Genomic DNA, 19,923 nt, shown 5'->3' on the forward strand with positions numbered 1-19,923 from the left:
AGGTCACTTTTCCTCTCCGAACTGTGCTCTAGCGTCTAGAGCCGTACTCCTCCATCATCTGCGGGGCCCTTCAACAGCCTGTGAAATAGCACCATCAAAGTCCTCAGCTTTCGGACGGAGAAACTGAGGCTAGGGCGGGGGCAGTGTGTACACATGAAAACCAATTGTCTGAGACTAGTAAGGTCCCTATTTATAGTTGGCGAAACTGAGGCTCAGAAAGGTTAAGTGGCATGTCCAAAGTCACACAGCTTGTAAGAATCAGGGATTTGAGCCCACTCTGTCCATAAAGCTAAGTCTGCTTCAGTTTGGGCATTATCTTGGCCGATTTTTTAAAGTATTGTGCAAATATAGGGTGGCGGTATTGTCGTTTAGATCGGAGGTTGAAGCAGATCTTCCCCAAAGCCACCCCTCTTCTAGATGCCTTGTCCCCACCAAATCACAGGTACCCTGCTCTGCTGCCTGTGGGCTCCAGGATGTGGGTCCCTAGAGGAGAGGGGCCCTGGCTGTCCTCCAGGTCCTGGTTCTGGGGGTGGAAGGTGCCTCTTCCACAGTGTTTCTCTTCCCTGATGGTCACCAGCCCTAGAGTGGGGTAGGGTGCCCCATTTTACAGGCATGAAAGTGACCACCCAGGGCCTTCTGGCAAATCAGGGTAAGGCTGGGCTCAGAAGTGGGATTTCCTGAAGTCCCTACAGTTACTGTCTTTTCTTCTGCCTGTTCAGTCTACTGTAGAGATGGATCTGAGCAGATGGGGTCAACCCAGAGAGGACAAGCTGTGACAGCAGGTGCCCCAGGGGCCTGACCTAGCCTTAGAGGAGGAAATCAGGGAAAGCTTCCCTAAGGAGGAGGCCTGAGCTGCACTGAGGGGATGGGCAGGAGGTGCAGGTAAGGAATCTCTCAGCAGGGCCTGGGAAAGGTATCCAAACCTCTTTCTCTTCCCTCCCAGCCACCCAAGGCCTCAGATCTATGTCCATAGGGTCCTAGCTGGTCCATCCAGCCCCCTCCCTGGTCTCTAGTGCTCCATTTGGTCAAATGGAACCTCAGTGCCCCATCTGTAAAGTGGGAAAGATAGTAGCTACTACTTGGAATTGGTGCTAGAACTAAGTGCAATGGATCCAGCTGGAGCCTGCACCCAGTGGTTGTTAGGCAACTTCTCTCACTGCCTTTATTGTGGCAGTTGGTGGATACTCCTCTATCCTGCGGGCTTCCTTTTCCAGGTCCCTGTCCAAGGGGCCAAATGTCCAGGAAAGTGCTTTGAAGCTGCCCTGCAGTATGAGCAGAGTGACTGGATCATTCGGGCAGTTCCTGGCCTTGTGTATCGGACCAGCTCCCCGCCGTCCAGGCCCAGGCTCACTGAGCACTGCCTCACCCTTCCCGGAGCTGCTACCAAACAGAAATCACTGGGCTATGGCAGAGCTTCTGCTAGGGCCCAGGAGGGCGGGGCTGGGGCTATGGTGGGCTGGGGGTGAGTGCCCTGCCTCTCACTCCCCCGCCCCCCAGAGGCTGTGGTTGTGGTTAGTCAGCTCGTGGGGTTCCACCTTACTCAGTGCCCGGATGGGGCTCCCCAACATTTGAGGCAGATGGGCAACCAAGTGTGCCCACCTGCTGCAGATGCCTCTGGGGACCAGAGGCTAAAAGCCGGGAAGCCCACAGGCTCAGCGCCCCTTCCTTCATCTCTTCACTTCTTCGGCAGTCATGTTGTTGTGTGACTTTTGGCAGGTTGCTCGACCTTCCTGACCTCGGTTTGCTGACCTGAAAAGTGAAACTAATAACAGTACCCGGTGTATGAGAATGGCCTGTAACGACATGTGTGAAGTTCCTGGTTGCGGGGACCTTTGCTCAGTAAACACGACCTCTCTTCTCTGGTGGGCCCAGGACAATCGCTGAATAAAAATGTCCAATGCCTACCTTTTTGGAACTCCCGGGCCAGATGAGAGCACAGAGGATGATTCAGTCCAGAGGCCTTGAAGGCCAAGTCCGGGAGGCAGAGCTTGAGTTTGCAGGAGGAAGGGTGGGTGGAAACTAAGCAGACTCAGGCTTGCCTGGCAGCCTTGTGGAGGATCTTTTAAAGGCCACCAAGTCCAACTTTCTTCTTCACCAGTGTCACTTAGCTTCTGTTGGCACACCTCCAGAAATGGGGAGTTCTCCTGGGCAGCCCATCAACAGACAGCTAAGGCTTCACGGTGTTGATATTTTTGTGGAAATGCTTCCATTCCTTCATGCATTGTCAGTGAAGATATAAGAGATGCATCTCTTCCTGTGTCCTCAGGACTACCATTCTGAGATGAAAAAATCCGCTCGGGCACCAAGTCAGGCTTAAGGCTCCCTGGGAGGATTTCACCTCAGGCCAGATTGAAACCTGAGGGTCCTACGCAGGAGCTAGTGGCCCAGAAAGGCGATGATGTGCACATCCTGTGTAACCTTGGACAAGCTGCTAAACCTCTCTGAGCCTTGCTGTCCTGATCTAACTGTAGAACCAGGGTGGAAAGGCCCATGGCACCCTAGACTGCCAATTTAGTCTCCACTGCTGTTTGCTGACCGCTCGCTGTGGGTCAGTCCTTCATCTCATGTGGCAAATGAGAGTATAGGCAGCCTTCCAGTTAGGTGTCTTTATTCTCAATGACTGACCAGGAAACTCAGAGACCTTTATTCTCAATTACTGACCAGGCTCAGAGAGGTTAAGTAACTGCCAAAAGTCACACAGCACAGCTATGGAGCCAGTAATTGAACCAAGGTCTTCTGATTTTTCAGGCCAGATCTCACTGCAGAGATGTCACTCCCTGCTTCTGCCCAGCACCCACATGAGCCCCTGAGAGTCTGGGAGTTACCTCATGAGCCCCTTCTGGGCCCTGCCTTCTAGGGCAGAACCCTGGGTTCCCCAGTTCTTCCCCTGACTCCCCTCACTTTCTCCCTAGGGCAAATGGGCTCAGGCCACACCATCTCTAGGCCACCTCCTGGAGGGGCAGGAGGATGTTATAAATGGCCCAGTGGTGGGGAGTAGCTGGTCTGTTGAGTAGGAATATCAAGGGCTTGCAGGACCGGGCCTGGGGCCAGGTTCTTTACTTATCCCCTGCCCATAGCTGTCCGACGAGGGGAGGCCTATCTCTGCCCCCATTTTACAGAGAGAGATGAAGCCTGCAGGGACTCTCTGACTTGCTGGAGGTCACACAGCGGACATGGTGGGCAGGCCCATCCAAGTCCTCAGGCTCCAAGTCCTCATTCGTGGCCAGAGAATGAGGACTTACTCTGCTGGTTTTCTGTTCTCGTTGGAGGCACGAGGCACCCCCTCATGGAAGCACTTAGCGTTACCAAGGCAGGGGAAGCAGGTGCTGGTGAGGCCCCACATACCCCACAACCACCACACAAAAGGCTCCTGGCTCAGAGTCCCGTCAGTGACTACTGTGGCTGAAGGGACTGGAGGCTCTCAGAGGCCCCAAGGGAGCTGGGGGGATGGACCAGGCAGGGCAGGATCAGAAGCGTCTCCACAACCTGATGCTGTGCTGAGCTGTGGACCATGAAACCGCAGCTTTCTGCAGCACCAGGCTGCTGGGAACCCGAGGGGTTGTGCCTTTGAGCCATGCAACGTTTTCCTCCGCTTTAACTGCTTAAAGGCTAAACCCGATGTACCCTTTTCTTGATGATCCAGTGTTTATCACTTTGGGCTTTGGTTATGGTCCATGAGGTCACAAAGTGTCATCTCCAAGGTACCAAAAACAGCAACAGAGCTAAGGCCAGGATGAGGTGGCTGCAAACACGTGAGCTCCTGAAAGCAGCACTCATAGGAGCAGGGCACCGGCACAGAGGAGGAGAGGTGGCCATGAATTTCAGAGAATCTTCCCTGCCTCCTCTACTCCCATGCCAAGAAATATGACAGATTCTAGGCCCAGAGAGGATGAGGACGTGGCCTGAGGTCACACAGTGGGCCAAGGGTCTGACTCTCTTCCTCCTCCACTTTCTTCCACAGGCCTCACGTGGGGTGCTCCTGGGTTCACAGAGCAACCCCTTCAGAGGTCTAGCCCAGTTCTTCTCAAGCTTTGGCAAGCATCAGAATCCCTGAGGGCTGGCTAAACGGATTGCCGGGCCCCACCCCAGAGAGCCTGGTTCAGTAGGTCAGAGGTGGGGCCCGGAATCTGCACCTCCAGCAAACCCTCAGTGGTGCTGATGCTGCCAGTCCTCAGACCACCCTTTGAGACGCACTGCTCCAGGGAAGCACCGCGCTGATGAGGAGCAGGCAGCCTCTGCGGTGGGGCTCGGGGCAGGCCCTGGCCTCTGCTCTCACAGTTGCCCAGTCTTCACCTATGAAGTGTGGATAACACCAGCTCCACACTGCATCACAGAAACGACAGAATGAAATGTAAAGGTTATGGTTAATAGAATTATTAATCTTTCTTACTGTGAGTAATTTCAAGTTGGGAAGGGAATAGGCTGGGCCAGGCAACTTTCTAATGCAGCTGTCATATTGCAACCCATTCAATCCTTAACTACACCCAAGAAGGTAGATATTATTATTATTATTAGCAGCAGCAGCAGCAGCAGCTCAATTTTGCAGATGACACGTGAGGAAATGCAGCAAGGATGAGTAATTAACTTAAGCTTGCACAGCCAGTATGGGTGAGTCCAGGCAGTGGGGCTCCAGCGCCTACCCACTGAATACTAGATCATATCGTCACTTGAAGGAGCATTAATGAGCCCAAAGAACAAATTATCTAAACGTTCTGTGTGTAGTTGTGTTCCCCCTCCCACCTTAGGTGGGGTGAGGAGGGGACTGAGAAGGGCAGAATGGAGGAAGAGAAGCAACCTGGGTTTCAGAGAGAGACCCACCCACATTCCCATCCTTGCCGTACCACTCACTGCTGTGTTACTTTGGGCTGGTGGCCTCACCTCTGAACCCAGTAGAGTGAGGGCAGCGATGGACAATGGACAACTAGGGCAGTCTGAAGAGTGAGTGCACTTGTATTAAGCTGTTGCTCGCCAGTCAGTGGCACAGCTTGCGGTGCTCCCTGCCCAGGTCAGCATTTGAGGGTTTTGGCAGCAGCTATGGTCTTTGTGCTGGTTCGTTTCAGGGAGAGAGAAGCGGTTTTGAAGCTTCCCCTGGCTGTGCTCAGGGGATGTAGGGAGGAAACCTGCCTGGAATGTAGCTGTGGCTGCCCCTCGGGGACAGTGTGGGTGGGCAGCATGAGGGTATAGCGTTCCTCAGGAGGGCAGGTGGAAGCCCTCAAGGGGCAAGCGAGGGGGCGGAGGCCTGGGCACACCCAGTTGTCACAGGGACAGGGTCTTCTTAGGCACAGGTCACAGAGCCCCTATCTTGTCCTAGTCATGTTGCCATCTTCCTCATGACCATGGGGTGTTCCTAGAGTCCTTCAAGTACTGTCCATTGAGGGGAAGCCGAGGCTCTACAGGGGCAAGGAGGAGGCAAGAGCGGGGCTGCCCTCTCTGCTGCATTGGACTTTTACCCCTCCCCCATGGCATTTTTCCACCTGTTGATGAGAGCCACATGCGCTCGCCCCACAGACACAGTGCACCTGCAGCAGCCCAGCCACAGCCGCACACATATCCTTCATATGCATCCTCAGAGGCAACACGAGATGCACAGGGTCACGACTCATGAAAACAACAAGCATGCATCGACCTCACACACAACTTTCACATAGGCACACACACGACTCACAAACATTCAGACATTTCAGAGACGCCCTCAAAAGTCGCAGTCACCACACATGGTTACATACACCCTGCACAAATCCAACTCTCAATTAAACACCACACGTGCAAAACACAACACAAACATGCACATTGAGCATACACAGTGTACACACACTATATCCATATATCCTACACAAACACCACACTCACAAACATACCACACACATTGCACACAAACATAGCTCACAACCAGTATGTACATTGAAGACTTAAAATACCAAGGCTCCTCAAACCCAGTGCACCAGCGCACACACAGCAGACAGAGAGCACAGATAAGCCTCTTGTCTGTGTGCATGGATGTGCACACACAAAGACACGTGAGCACGCCTGTATACACGGGCACGGGTGCACATGCTCATGGGAACTAGGCTGTCATCTCGCATGGCTCGTGACTCTGATTTTTCTCAGAAGCAGACCACACATAAGTCAAGTGGCTTCCACTAGGGCTGGTTTCCTGACATGAAAAAGGAAAGGAGGGGAAAGGACACAGTTTGGGCTAAATAAGTCAGACAGACTCCCTTGCCTCCCAGGAATCTCATGATTAATCCAGCTGGGATGCTGTGAGCTTTGGGCCCTGGGAGCTGGGCTGGGGCTCCAGAATGCAGAGTTCTGCATCCTGTCTACTGAGGGATGGATGGCAGGCCTTGTCACCAAGCCAATCTCTCTGCAGGTCTGGAAGCTTAAAAAGGGGTTATGTGGCCTCAGGGCTGCCACTCCCTGACCTCTTCTAGGCTGTGCGACTTCAGCCTGCTTGCCGGTTTTTCTCTCCTGTGATGCTGGGGTCAGGAGACCCGGGTTTGAGGCCTGAACCTGACTCCCCAAACCAAACTTGCCTCTGCTGGCATCAGTGACCACCTGGCCTCCTGGTGGATGGGCTGTGCTTCCTGCTGGCAGAGGCAGCACCTGCCTCCTGGGGGAACCTTCTGGGCAAGCCCTCTTGTACACGCCCCTGTTTCACAAGCCCCTTCTGGGCCTTCCAGGTTCCCTTCAGCTGTGGCCCCCTCCTCTCTTCTCCTCCTAGCCAGACCCACAAGGGAGCTAGCTACCTGCAAGAAAGCCACTCTTGCTGCCTCCATTGCCTCCACTCTCCACCTGCCTCCAGCTCCTCATTTCAACAAGCACATCCATGGCAGAACTGCTGTGGCTAGACCGAGGGACAGTGTCCAGGTCCCTTGGCTATGTTCTTCACAGCTTCCCCTCCTCCTTTAATAGCCCTCTTCCCGTGGCACCTTGGAACACCCGCACCTGGCCCTCCTCTCTCCTCTCTTGCATCTCCTTCAGGATCCTGCTGCGGGCCCTTCTCTTCCTCCTCCTCCTCTACCTGATCTCTAAACATGGAAGCTCCCGGAGCTCCCAGTCACTCTTTGGCCTGGCGTTTTCTCCCCTGGCCCTTTCCCCAGGACTGCTTCCTGGCCCAGGATCTCTCTTTTCCCACTCATTCACTCAGGCCCCACATGGCAGCCAGATGGAGTCTCTCCAAAACACAGGTTTGACCAGGTCACCCTCCTGCTTAAAAGCCTTTGATGGCCCAGGGCGTCTGAGTCCACGTCACACTTCCCGTTTTCCTGTCTCTTTCACGACACACAGGGGCCAGGTTCTATATCACAAACCCACATACATCCTCCACCATCTCCTCTCCCCTTTCCTGCTCTCCCCAGCTGTGCCCAGTTAGCTCTTTCGAAGTCCCTCTCCCTCTCTCTTTCTCCTGCCTCTCCCTCCCCCTCTCTCTTTCTCCTGCCTCTCCCTCCCCCTCTCTCTCTTCCTTCCCATCTATCTCTCCCTCTTTCACCTGATTTAGAGTTACCAGAGGTGAGGGCTGCAGAAACTACATTGTGGGGTTTCCATACCAGTAAAAAGAAAGAAAAAAAGCCGAGCCTCCAGTTCAAAAGGCTCTTCACTTCCCTGCTACGTACGTCCAGGAGGCCGAATGAGAGGGCATGGTGGCTGTGGGAATAAACAGCCCTTCAGTGCGCTTCCCCAGGCGGGTGGCCAGAGTTCATTCGTTTCTCTGCCTTTTCACTCTTCCATGTCCAGCCTACCCTGCAAGTTCTGACCTTGACTTGGGTCCACAGCACACTCCGGCATCTGCCCCCTCAACTCCTCCATCCACATCCAGAGACCTGGCTGCTGGCCTTGGCTTCACCTGGCCTCACCTGCCCCATCCTCTGCACCCTACTCCAGCTCCGTTCGCTGGGCCCTACCTTGCAGCTGGTGACCTTGTCTGAGTCACCTTTTTCCATATAGTACTTGACTGGGGCCCATAAGGCCACCAGGGTGGTGCAGGTGGTGGGGGCTTTGGAGTTGAGGTCCAGTTCTGCCCCTGGCTTGCTGGGTGACCTTGGACTGAGTCTTAGTAGCTGCATCGAAAATAGAGTGAGAATAATCTTTGCCTTGCATGATGGAAGTGAGAGGTACATTGCAGATATTCTATCCACATTAGTTCCTTCTTTCTAGTGAAATAAAGACCCTCCTATGGGCTGCCCACAGGGGAAGCCTTGGAGACAGTGCCTGGGGAGACCTGAGCCGACCCTTTAAAGGGTTCCTGGACCTTGGATCAGTCTTGTAGTTGTTCTTTGGGTAACCACCAATGAACCAGGAAGCTGAGGCTCGGTGCTGGTGGGTTAGGGACAACATGGAGATCTGGGGACAAGGGAGTGATGGAAAAAGGATGGAAAAAGGTAAAGCAGCTTCTAGGGAAGGGACTCCTGGAAGGAGAACTGAGGCTTTAAAAAGTTCATGAAGTTTGGCTGCATGGTGAGCCATGATGCGCTGTCTTCTCTGGCTCCCAGAAATTCTTCACCAACTCTCCATTTCTCATTGGTGCACTGGGGAGTTGGATGTGGTTTTAGTTTCTGTCAAAGTGAAGAGTGTGGGCTCAAGGTGGACACATGGGAAGAACAGAGACTGCCCCCACGGCCAGCTCCCACCAGCCCATGTCTGTAATAACAATTCTGAAAATATGCTGAGAGGATATTGTGATATTCCTCAAGCTGGAAGGATTTTGTACCCGGACACAAAAGTGATGGGGAAGGTTATCTCTAGCCCGCTGGTTCCAGGCCTTAATGGGTAATTAAAACTACTGATAGGAATACTTTTTTAGAATAAAAACCCTCTAGGTTGAAATTGGGGATCTGAAGGACAAGATGGGCCAGGGCATAGGGATAGAAAGGGGCTGGGCAGCCAGGGGAGAGAGCTGGCAGGGCCAGCTGGCAGGGGCTCCTCAGCAAAGGCCCTTGGCCATCAGTAGTGCACACTTGCTAAGTCGAAAAGTGACGTCGCAAGATCTGTGCTGCAGATAGACTAGTGGTGGGAATAGAGGCAAGAGAGCAACATGAAGCCTGGTGCCCTTGCTGTGGACCGAAGTCGGAGACCATAGTGACGGGCTGCACAGGACTTGATGACTGATTGTGGAGGTGGTGGAGAGTTGTCATGAGAAGGACAGGGAAGAGAGGGCCATCACCTGTTTCTGCGCCAGGAGACTAGGCAGAGCAGTCAGGGTAACCTGTGGCTCACCAGGAAATGTGCACAGATCAGAGATGCTTCTCCTGTCTGTGGATGGGGTAGTCACACCTGCCTCCCAGGAGAGAGTGTGATAGGCCACAGGAGCCAGCATCCGGGAAAGAATGGTAGCAAATGATCACCTATGCATTATGTCATAGAAAATGTCAGTGTCTGGAGGCTGGACACATCCTGGACACATGCCAACTTGGGCCAGTCCTTTCCAGTGGGGAGGGGACCCTGAGATCTGCTGTTTCACATGCACAGGGGCCAGGTTCCATATCCTTGAGCCCACACTCTGCACGTTGACAGAGCCTAAAACCACATCCAGCTCCCCAGTGCGCCAGTGAGAAATAGAGAGCTGTTGAAGAACTCTGTGCTTCAGTCATTCAGGGAGGTTCCCCATGTGGGACTCCTCCTTGGGGTGCCCCATCACTCCGTGTATCCCCCTCCTCCCTCTCCCTGCTGAGCCCCGGGAGCCTGTGGGCTGGGGAGGGGTGGGGAGGAGTCCACGAGTCTCCAGGGTTGCCGGAGGGGCTCCTGGTTGACTCTGGAACAACTTGCCTGCCCCCTAGTGGATTGCTCAAAGAGTCTCTCAGGCCGCGGAAACCTGCGCCGGTCCTGATGGACTGGGGCCTCCAGCAAGAGGGACTTGTGCAAGGAAGTCCAGGTCACAGCCTACATGGGAGGTGGCATGGCCAGCCCTTGAGAAGGAGCCGGGCTTGGGTGTCCCACAGCCCCGGTGAACGCAGCAGCCCACTTGGCTAGTCAGTCTTCTCTCAGAGCCTCGTGTCCTCACCGCTTAATGAAGATGCAGGGTCCTGAGACAGTGCACACAGCAGGCGCTCAGTACATGTGTGGCCTTTCCCTCCAGCTCTGTGTCACTTCACCTCCCTCTTTGTGAGAGTGTAGACTCCACTCTGTCTTTTGAGCAAATCTGGATTGTCATGCACATGGATTTCCTTAAAGGGAGGCTCACCTGCCTCCACAGTAGCCTCCTTCACCTTCCCTGGTCTGTCATATTTCTTTCCCACTGAACTTTACTGGCCAGACACTGGGGTCACACAAACAGGGTTCAGACCCACCTTTGCCCTCCAGAAGCCCCCTTCTGCAGGGAGAGGCTGACACAAGACCATACCTAGAGTGTAGTCAGTGACGGACAGGGTGGCCCAGGGCTGAGGGGCCAGAGGAGGTACCCCTCCCACAGCACATTGGGGTGAAAGGGATTGTGTCAGGGAAGGCTTCCTGGAGGAACTGGCAGAGGAACAGAGATTTGGAGAGGAAGGAGTTAGCCAGAAGGAGTGGGAAACAGGGAGCTGGGAAAGAGCCTCCAGGCCCGTACAGGGGTTGGAGGTGAGGGCGTCCATTGCAGCATGAGGGCAGTGGTGAGGGGAGGCAGGGCTGCAAGGGGAGCCATGAGCTGACATGCTGCCTGTGCCTGGTGTGCCGGGATCCCAGCTAAGCATCAGATCAACCAAGCCCAAATGCAGAGAACAGCAGAGGAGAAACCAGGAAGGCGACCTCAGGGGCTGGCATTGCTGGAAGGGAGATTATGTATTAGACGCCTTTGGGCTAGTTAGTTCCTTAATTTGTTCATTCATCAATTCAGCTTTCTAGTACATGCCTCTTTCTGGGCATTGGACTGAAGGAAGGAACTAGATAAGGTCCCTCCTGTCAAGTGAGGGTCAGGCATGGCAGCTACTAATTCCATACCGAGGAGGATTGGGAAAGGGTTTCAGGAAGAGGTGGCATTTTAGCTAGACTTTGAAGGATGTAGAGGCATTCACCAGGTGTTGAAAAAGGGACAAGGTCATCTCGGTAGAGAAAATAACAAGAGCAAAGATGTAGCATCATGAGGGGTTTGCAGAAGAGTAAGGAGTGTGTCATAGCCAAAGAGTTGGTTGTGTAGGGGGCAGATGAGGTGGGGCCAGCCTATGTAGGGCTAAAGTGTTTGGACTTTTCTAAGGAGTCCATCCCAAAGTGTGCCCACCTGAAGAACCAGGGACCAAACAATTCCAGATCACCCAGCCCTGCAAGGACCTTCTGGAAGCCCATAGCTCCATCTGCCATAGCAAGAACCCAACCTCTAGAAATGTCCCCTTGCTGGGAATGTACTCCAAGGGACAGGTGAATGGTCACAGGCTGCTGAGGGGAAGGCAGGGGCCTTCACTGGCACCAGCTGGCATTGACTCATCATGTAAGCCATGACTTGGGGCTGTATCTCTGGGGTCCTGTCTGAACATGTCCATGGAAGCCCATGCGAATGCTGGGCTGGCTCCTCCTGAGGATTTCCTCAGCCTCACCTGAAAGGTGCTATCCTCACTCCTGTTCTGCAGAAGAGGAACTTGTGTGCTCACTGAGGCTGCCTCCCCTGGGAACCCTCCAGGGACCATTGCTGTTTTTCTGGGCTTTTGTAGCCCTGCATCACCACCTCAGATTGGAGACAGATGGGCTGACACATACAAGGCACTTCACCCTCGAAGCCTCCAGTTCCTCATCTGTAAAGTGCACAAATAACTCTCATTTTAGAGGGTGGGCACGGTTTAGTCAGTGTGCGTGAAGCTCCTGCCACATACCTGGCACATAGCAGGTAGCAGGTAAATGGGGAAGAAATGGGACATAAAGCCTCCCAGGAGGAAATGGCCAGCCCTGGACTGGGGGCACGATGCAAGATCCAGGTGGGCATGGGCCTATCTTCCTTTGTCCCTAACTGATGGAGGAAGGTTGGAGAGAGGTGAGAACCCTGGTGTGTGTTGGGGGAATATGGTTTGGCTGTGTCCCCACCCAAAACTCGTCTCGAATTGTAATCTGAATTGCGTGTCAAGGGAGGGACCTGGTGGGAGGTGATTGGATCATGGGTAGGGGGTTTCCCCAGGCCAGTCTCATGGTAGTGAGTGAGTTCTCATGAGATCTGATTGTTTGATAAGTGTTGGGCACTTCCGCCTTCTCCCTCTCTATCTCCCTGGACACCACATAAGAGTTGCCTTGCTTCCTCTTTGCCTTCTGCCATGATTGTAAGTTTCCTGTGGCCTCCCCAGCCATGCAGAACTGTGAATCAATTAAACCTCTTTTGTTTATGAATTACCCAGTCTTAGGTAGTATCTTTATAGCAGTGTGAAAACAGACCAATGTAGGGAGTCTAGTTATGTGCAGTATGTCAGCTTTGGAGCCAGAGTTTCCTCCTAGAGTCCTTAGGAGCCTCTAAGAACAGAGCTGACTCAGCCTCTCTCAGCAACAGCAGTTCAGGGAGTGAGCAGAGGGGCGAGAGCCGCTCCCACCATACAACCTTCCAGAGGGCCCAAGAGCACGAAGACCCATGGCTGAATCTAGTCACACCCTGACAAACAGCACACATGCACACAACAGGTACTTGGACACACATCACATATATGGGCACACATGGTATGCACACAGATACATGTGCCACTGCCCCAGATTTTGGGACAGGAGGGGATGTACCACTGCCCCAGATTTTGATGCTCAGACATGCTCAGACACATAACATACACAGTAAAACTGCATACATGTAGACACACCAAAGCCATAAATGCATATACACAGAAACACACGGACACATAAATGCACACATACACAGACAACATGCACAGATGTCTACAGACGAGCACATACATGCAGACACAGACACAATGACAACCCACACATGTCCACAGGTACAGGCACAGGCTCACTGTCACTTGCCTGCAAAGGGCCCTTTGAGCTCTGGCATCCACTTAAATATACAAGGTCACACAGATCTGTTCACCCACCCCACCCCCCCAAGTCACATCTGCACTACACTTCTCAGTCGAGTGTGTGTTCACACGCACTGCCTCCTTGATCTAACAGCAGCCTCGTAAGGCAGTTAGGGCAGGGGCCTGGGCCCTCCTGTGCAGTGAGGAACAGAAGGCCTAGAGGCACCAACAGACCAGCCTGGGCCACTCGGCGCCTGGCAGGTGTCTTAGTCAGCTTGGGCTGCTGTAACTGAGTAACACAGATTGGAGGGCTTCAACAATAGATATTTGCTTCTCACCGTTTTGGAGCTTGGAAGTCCCAGATCAAGTTGCCATCAGGGCCTGGTGTCGGTGAGGCCTCTCTTACAGGTTCACAGACGGCCCCTTGTTGCTGTGCTCTCCCTTGGTGGAAAGAGCTACCTCACTGGCCTCTTCTCACAAGGGCACTAATCCCATTTGTGAGGGCTCCAGCCTTATAATCTCATCACCTCCCGAAGGTACCACCTCCTAAACCATCACATTGGGACTGGGGTTTTGACATAGGAATGTGGGCGGAGAACACAGGCCTTCAGTCCACAGCAGTAGGAAAGAGGAGTCCTGGTCGAGCTCTGGTCTCTTCCTGCCCAGCTGTGGTGCCAGGGCACGAACCCATGCATATGCTCATGGATGCTCACGGCAGACACACAGCTATGCACCCAGAGGGGCTTTAGGAGTCACCTAGACCACATGCTCATTTTACAGATGAAGAAACTGGAGCCCCAAGAGAAAATCCGTAGGCCTAAAGGGGGCCACCCAGAGGGCCTGTGGAGAAACCAGGGCCACATCTCTGTCCCTGTCCCCACAGCTGTACCACATGCACAGACATAATCACACACAAGCCATGGGCACATTCCACAGACACATGTGTGCAGATCCTCCCTGCTCAACACTCCTGCAGGCTCGCAGGGCCAGGTGTGGTGTTTCCACAGTCCTCTCATTTAACTCTCATGATGGTATGGGATGGAAGAGTAACCGGCTCTGTTTTGCATTTGAGCAAACTGAGGCATAGAAAGGTTAGGCCCAAAGTTGCACAGGTAGGGACAGGCAGTGGCATCTCCCAAAGCCAATTCTACATATATCATCACATCCTTACATACCTCTTTTTTCTTATATGTGCGCGCATGCACGCACGCACACACACACACACATACGGGCACCCTGGCCTCTGTGGGCACAGCGGCCCTCAGGCAGAACATTTTCCCAACAACCACCAGTTCAGTTCAAAGTTTTTGTGCCAGTTCTCCCATCCTAAGGGGTCTTTTGAGGAAAGGATACATTTGTTTGGGGTTTAACCTGCCCGCTTGGTCCATGCCCCTCTCCCCTCAGTTTGGAAAATGAATTCCACGTGTGGCCTTCTTGCCTGCTCTGAAATCACCCGCGGGGATTTGGTGAACACTCTTTGATGTTAGAAGCCAATTTAATAAGTTGGCTGTTGAGTTTTTTTTTTTTTTTTTCCTGTAAGACAGAACTCTTGTCTCATTTTCCTGAGATCTGAGGAATTCTCACCTTCCCTCCTCCATCTTGAGTTTCTGAGTTCCTGTGTCCCAAGGCCTGGACTCATGACACAGTGCTCACAAGACGCCCAAAGGTTTAGGCTGGCTTGGGGAGAAAGGCAGGGAAGGAGGCAGCGTACTTTGAGCATTTCCTAAGGGAAATGCGAACACAGGGCCAGGCCCTGTGTTAGAAGCTCTGAATCCTCTCAATTCCCCTTTTTAGAGATGACAAAACAGGTATGTCGCAAGTGGGAGGCCCAGCTGAGCCTGGAGCCCTTGTCTGCCGGGCTTCCCTTCCTCGTCCCAGCCTTGCTTCTGCCGGAAGCAGTTGTGCCCCCTGGGGCAAATGACCTCCTCCCCCCTGGGCCTTGGGCCCTGCAGCTAGACAGTGGGCACAGGGCTCCTCAGGGTCTGCCCTCATGGTAATGAGCTCTCTGCATCAAAACCATTTGCTGAGAACAAAGCACCATGTGAAAGGAGGAGAGGGTTTCTATTTTTATTGTTTTTGTGTCGAGAGGCAAGTTCAGCTCTAGGATTCGTATGGGAATGCATCAGTTACTATCACTCTGGGCACTTACGGTTTGGCTACCAGGGAGCTCAGCAAGGAAGTCTTTGAAGGAAGTGGAGCAGGGAGGGGGAAGGGGGTATACACAGGAGGCTCCATGCTGGTGCAGGCACCTGCCCCACACCGTTCTCCTCAGGGCCTGGCCAAGGTCTTCCGTGTCCTGACAGGCTTTGGCAAAGGCCACCTTGATTTCTTGGTTTATGAAGTCTTACCAAGGGTCTCTGGGGAAAAAGGAGAAACAAGAATCATAAAGCGACCACTGAAAGCCGCAGTCGTGGGCATTTACAGCCCCACCCTGCTGACGGGGTGCTCCTTTCACTTCCTTCGTGCTCCTGGGCCCCGAGCAGCCTGGCCGTGGGCACCTGCCCTACCTAGAACTTTAGGGATCTGAGGCTGGGAAAGGTGAAGTGTCTTCTCCAAGGCCGTGCCGTTGCTGACTCATCCGCAGGTGCGGCTTCAAGCACAGTGGCCTCCTAGGAGATAGGGAGTTACCCCAGCTTCCGCCCCTACTCAGGACATCATCTTGGGAGGTTGGGAGGCCATGGTGAGGGCTTCTGTGACTCCCAGATATTATACAGATCCAGGGTAGGGACTCTGGACTCCTGCACACTTCCCTTTTCTCACTTGCTGCCCACAGGTGCCGGGAACAGGGTGGAGCTGGGTCACTGCTGTTACTCAGAGAAGAAAGCCAGGCTCCGAGGGACAGCCAGGGTCTCACAGCAACCCGGCTGGCAGGGGGGGTTTTTGCGCCTGTTTGACGAGGGCAGAGAGAGGGGGCCACTGTGTGGAGTGTCTCTGTGATGTCTGGTGAAATGTGCTTCCGTGGGTACTGCTGCTTGAGTCGGTGGCTACACCAAGACATGGTTGCTGGGGCGGGGGGCCTTTGTCCCCTTCCCCAATCTCCACCAGCCTCCTCAAAATCCCCAGAGAGAAAGATAAATCACTTCTGCAGATATGGGAAATACATAAAGTGGGGATAAAAACACTTTTAGGAAACTTGGCTTCAAAAAAATAAAAATCAGATTATAACATACAGTGCAAGCAAAAATTTGATAACTGCTTTATAAATGTGGCTCCAAGACAAGTTCCCATCCAGCCTGTCCTGAGCCCCTCCTGCAGAGATTCTGTGTCTGTGTGTGTGTGTGTCTGTCTGTGACCTCATCTCTAGACAAGTAGAGGGGCATGTGGTGTTCCACACCCATGACAAGTGTGTGCACCCGGCGAGCTCACATGCAGGACTGGGGTGCAGAGACCCTCCCCTGCCTGCCTGGAGGTCTGGGAGGCTCCCATGTCAGGTGGTGCCCACTGTGACTTATCTCCGCCCTCCTCCCTCCCTCTGAGCCAAGAAGATGAAAACATTTCTGGCACTTTCTAAAGTTTCTGTCCAGGAGTGGAAAAGCCATCAGCTGAGGGGGCGCAGGATGACAAATGGCTGCCAGATCTGCAGGTTCCCGGTTCTGAGACAGGATGGGCGGGGTGAGGACTGGGAGCTGGGCTTTTCAGTAGTGCCTGAAAGGACAGACCAGGGCAGGGGACTTGATGGAAGGTGGCTGGTGTGTAGGAGACTCAAGAAGTCACATTCCCTGGGTGCTGAGCACCGATGGACAGATGTGCCAATGCCTCGGCAGTCCAGGATCTCCTGAGTCTTATATGGGCAGGGCAAGCTCCGCCAACTGGCGAACAAGAAATGTCAGTAGTTACAAGTGCTGTGGAGGCCACCATGCTGGGAAATGAGCTGGAGGGTGACAGCAGGGCCTGTCTAGAGTGTGTGACCTGTGCCACCTCCTGACTGAAGCAGCATTTGACTGAGACCAGGATGACAGAAAGGGCATTCCAGGTACAGGAACAGCAAGAGCAAGCGGCCGGAGGTAGGAAGAACACGGTGTGCTTTCGGGAGGAGGCCCATGAGCAGCTGGTGAGCAGCAGAAGGTGGCAGGAGAGGCCGGGCCGAGGGGCAGTCACTGGCTGGACAGCGCAGGGCCTTGGAGGCTGCACGAAAGGTTGCTTAGTCTCAGGGCGATGGGACGGCCCAGAAGGGTTAACAGCAGCAACCTGTCCTGTCCATCATGTCTGTGGCTTTTGTTATTGTTATTGTTTTGAGACAGAGTCTTGCTCTGCTGCCCAGGCTGCAGTGCAGTGGCACGATCTCAGCTCACTGCAACCTCCACCTCCTGGGTTCAAGCGATTCTCCTGCCTCAGCCTCTCAAGTAGCTGGAATTACAGGCGCCCACCACACACCTGGCTAATTTTTGTGTTTTTAGTAAAGATGGGGTTTCTCCATGTTGGCCAGGCTGGTCTCCAACTCCTGACCTCAAGTGACTTGCCCGCCCCGGTCTCCCAAAGTGCTGGGATTACAGGCATGAGCCACCACGCCCGGCCCATGTTTGTGTTTTTAAAAGATAATTCTGGCTGCCAGGTAGAGATGGATGGAAGGGAACTGTCTAGGAGCCCTGCGGCGGGCCACCTGAGAGGGGTGGTGGCTTGGGCCAGGGTGGAGGCATGGAGGTGGAGAAGCCAGCCAGAGAAGGGATGGGTGATGGAGTGGGGGCTGCTAGGCACACACACATGCTGTGTGCAGGATCTGAGCCTGAGGACTGGGTGGGGGCAAGGACGCCCACCTGCCTCCTCAGAGGCTCTGGAGGCTCCAGACTTGCTAATGGATGGGGGTAGGTGTGGAGATGCCAGGAGCCCGGGATGGTGTTGGGCTGTCTGACTGAGGATGTTGGAGGACCAGGTTTCAAGGGTTGCTGGAGCTTTGCAGTCTGTGGTGCTAAGAAGCCCCAGAAGGAACCATAGAGTGAGCAGCCAGAGCGACGGGAGCCTGGTGCCCAGTGGGGTGGGAGCTCGAGGTGTGTACTGGGTGTCGTTAGTGTCTGGGTAGCAAGGGAGGCCCCAAGAAGGGGAGGATGAGCTGGTGCCAGAGGAGAAGGCCAGGGAAGAAAGAGTTTTTAGGAAAAGGAAGGCAGCAGAGTGAACACTGCTGAGCAGTCAAGTTGGGAACTAAAACTGCCCCTGGATATGGTGACATGGACAGAGGTCACTGGAGACCTTTCGAAGAGCCCTCTGGCCTGAGGGGGTGGAAGTCAGACTGTGGGGGCCGGGGAGGGAGTGGGAGGTGAGGAAGTGAAGTCAGCGGCAGCCGCCAGCTTCTGAGAAGTTGAGTTCTGAGTGGAGACGAGCAGTGGGGTGGGCGCTGGTAGAGAGGCAAGGCCAGAGGAGGGCTTACTCCTCAGGACACAGGGAGGAGAACAGGAGGAGAGGCCCTCCACATAAGGGAAGGGAGAAGAGGACCATGGGGGAGCTAAGGACCGAGTCCAGCCAAAGAGCCCAACGGGCCCAGACAGGAGCAAGATCTGCCACACAACAGTCAGGGCCAGGCCTGAGCCCTGTGTTCACACCACGCTGCCTGCCCTGCAGTTCACACCACGCTGCCAGGCCTGAGCCCTGTGTTCACACCACGCTGCCAGGCCTGAGCCCTGTGTTCACACCATGCTGCCTGCCCTGCAGTTCACACCACGCTGCCAGGCCTGAGCCCTGTGTTCACACCATGCTGCCAGGCCTGAGCCCTGTGTTCACACCACGCTGCCAGGCCTGAGCCCTGTGTTCACACCACACTGCCAGGCCTGAGCCCTGTGTTCACACCACGTTGCCTGCCCTGCAGTTCACACCACGCTGCCTGCCCTGCAGTTCACACCACGCTGCCTGCCCTGCAGGCCATCCATCACTCTGCAAAGGAGGAGGGCCCCAGCCATGTGAAGCCCTTTCCACCAGCACAAGCTGGTTCTCCCCGAGAGGCTGGTGTGTCCCTGTGAAAAGGGTGTCCCTGTGTGTCTGCACCCCAGGAGGCTCGCTGTCCTACACTGGCATCTGCCCACACACTCACTCTCTTTCCCTCCCTCCCTTGTTGGGAGCCCCTGGGGACCCTGATGTGTGTGTGGCAGGGGGAACTCAGATGAACGAGAGCAACTCCTGCCCTGAGGCACTGCTGTGCCCCAGGCTTCCTGGGGTCCCAAGGCCTTGGCCCCCCAACAGCAGGAGGGGAAAGGCGATGGCTGCTGTGACCTGCCCTGTTCACATCAGTTCCACCTGGTTGGATGATACTCAGCCTGGGCTGCTCCAACTCTGGTCCCTTCCCAGGAAGCCCATATTGCTTGTCTATGAGGGATGGAAAGGGGTGGCCTTGGGTGGGGGGCCATCTTGGAAGAACTGAGCAGAGCCCGTTGGAAGTTTTGATGAAGGGTACATTCTGGGCAGGGAGATAGCGAGCCTGAGCTCTGGCCCAGGCACTGATGTGGTGGTGCTGTAGCACGCCAGGTGGGGCCTTGCCCTTCCCCAGGCTCAAGCTCCCCACCGGTGCAATCAGCCAGTCAGCCTCTATGGTCCCTGGGACCTTCTTGGCAATTGGCAACACCTGTGCCCCTTGCCCTCTGACTCTCTGCAGACTGCCTGCCCACGGATGGGATGGAAGGGAGTAAGGAACAGCACTTTGAAGTAAAATGTTATTAACTTTTCTCTCTTCCCCAACCCCATCCATGTTGCCCTCAGTGAGGGACATGGGTTCTAGGGGACAGAACACAGAGGGAAGAGACAAATCACCAAGCAGGCACAAGCACTCTGAGAATCTGCTTCACATGGCTCCCAAAATGTGGGTGCTCTTTTTATCTAAAAATTCCTTATCTGCAGAAATAGTCTGAATAGCAATAAATGCATGATAATGTTTACCAAATCATGACCTGTAGTCAGTTCAAAATGGAAAGACTGCATTCTCTGCAGTAGAGATAGGCTTTGCAAATCCTGGAGCGTCCACATGTTGCAATTCAGATGCAGTCACTGCGGGTATGTTTATGGGTTTTTTTGTTTATCGTTTTTTGAGTCAGAGTTTTGTTCTTGTCACCCA

At 54.1% G+C, this 19,923-nt stretch overlaps 1 pseudogene; it reads right to left on the reverse strand.

Annotated features, from left to right (window-relative positions):
- Positions 1 to 15,035: 15,035 nt before the first annotated feature.
- LOC112605930 overlaps positions 15,036 to 19,923 on the reverse strand; it is a 42,221-nt pseudogene continuing 37,333 nt past the window's right edge.

The sequence above is a fragment of the Theropithecus gelada genome, chromosome 14 (assembly GCF_003255815.1).
Source record: "Theropithecus gelada isolate Dixy chromosome 14, Tgel_1.0, whole genome shotgun sequence".
Lineage (NCBI taxonomy): Eukaryota > Metazoa > Chordata > Mammalia > Primates > Cercopithecidae > Theropithecus > Theropithecus gelada.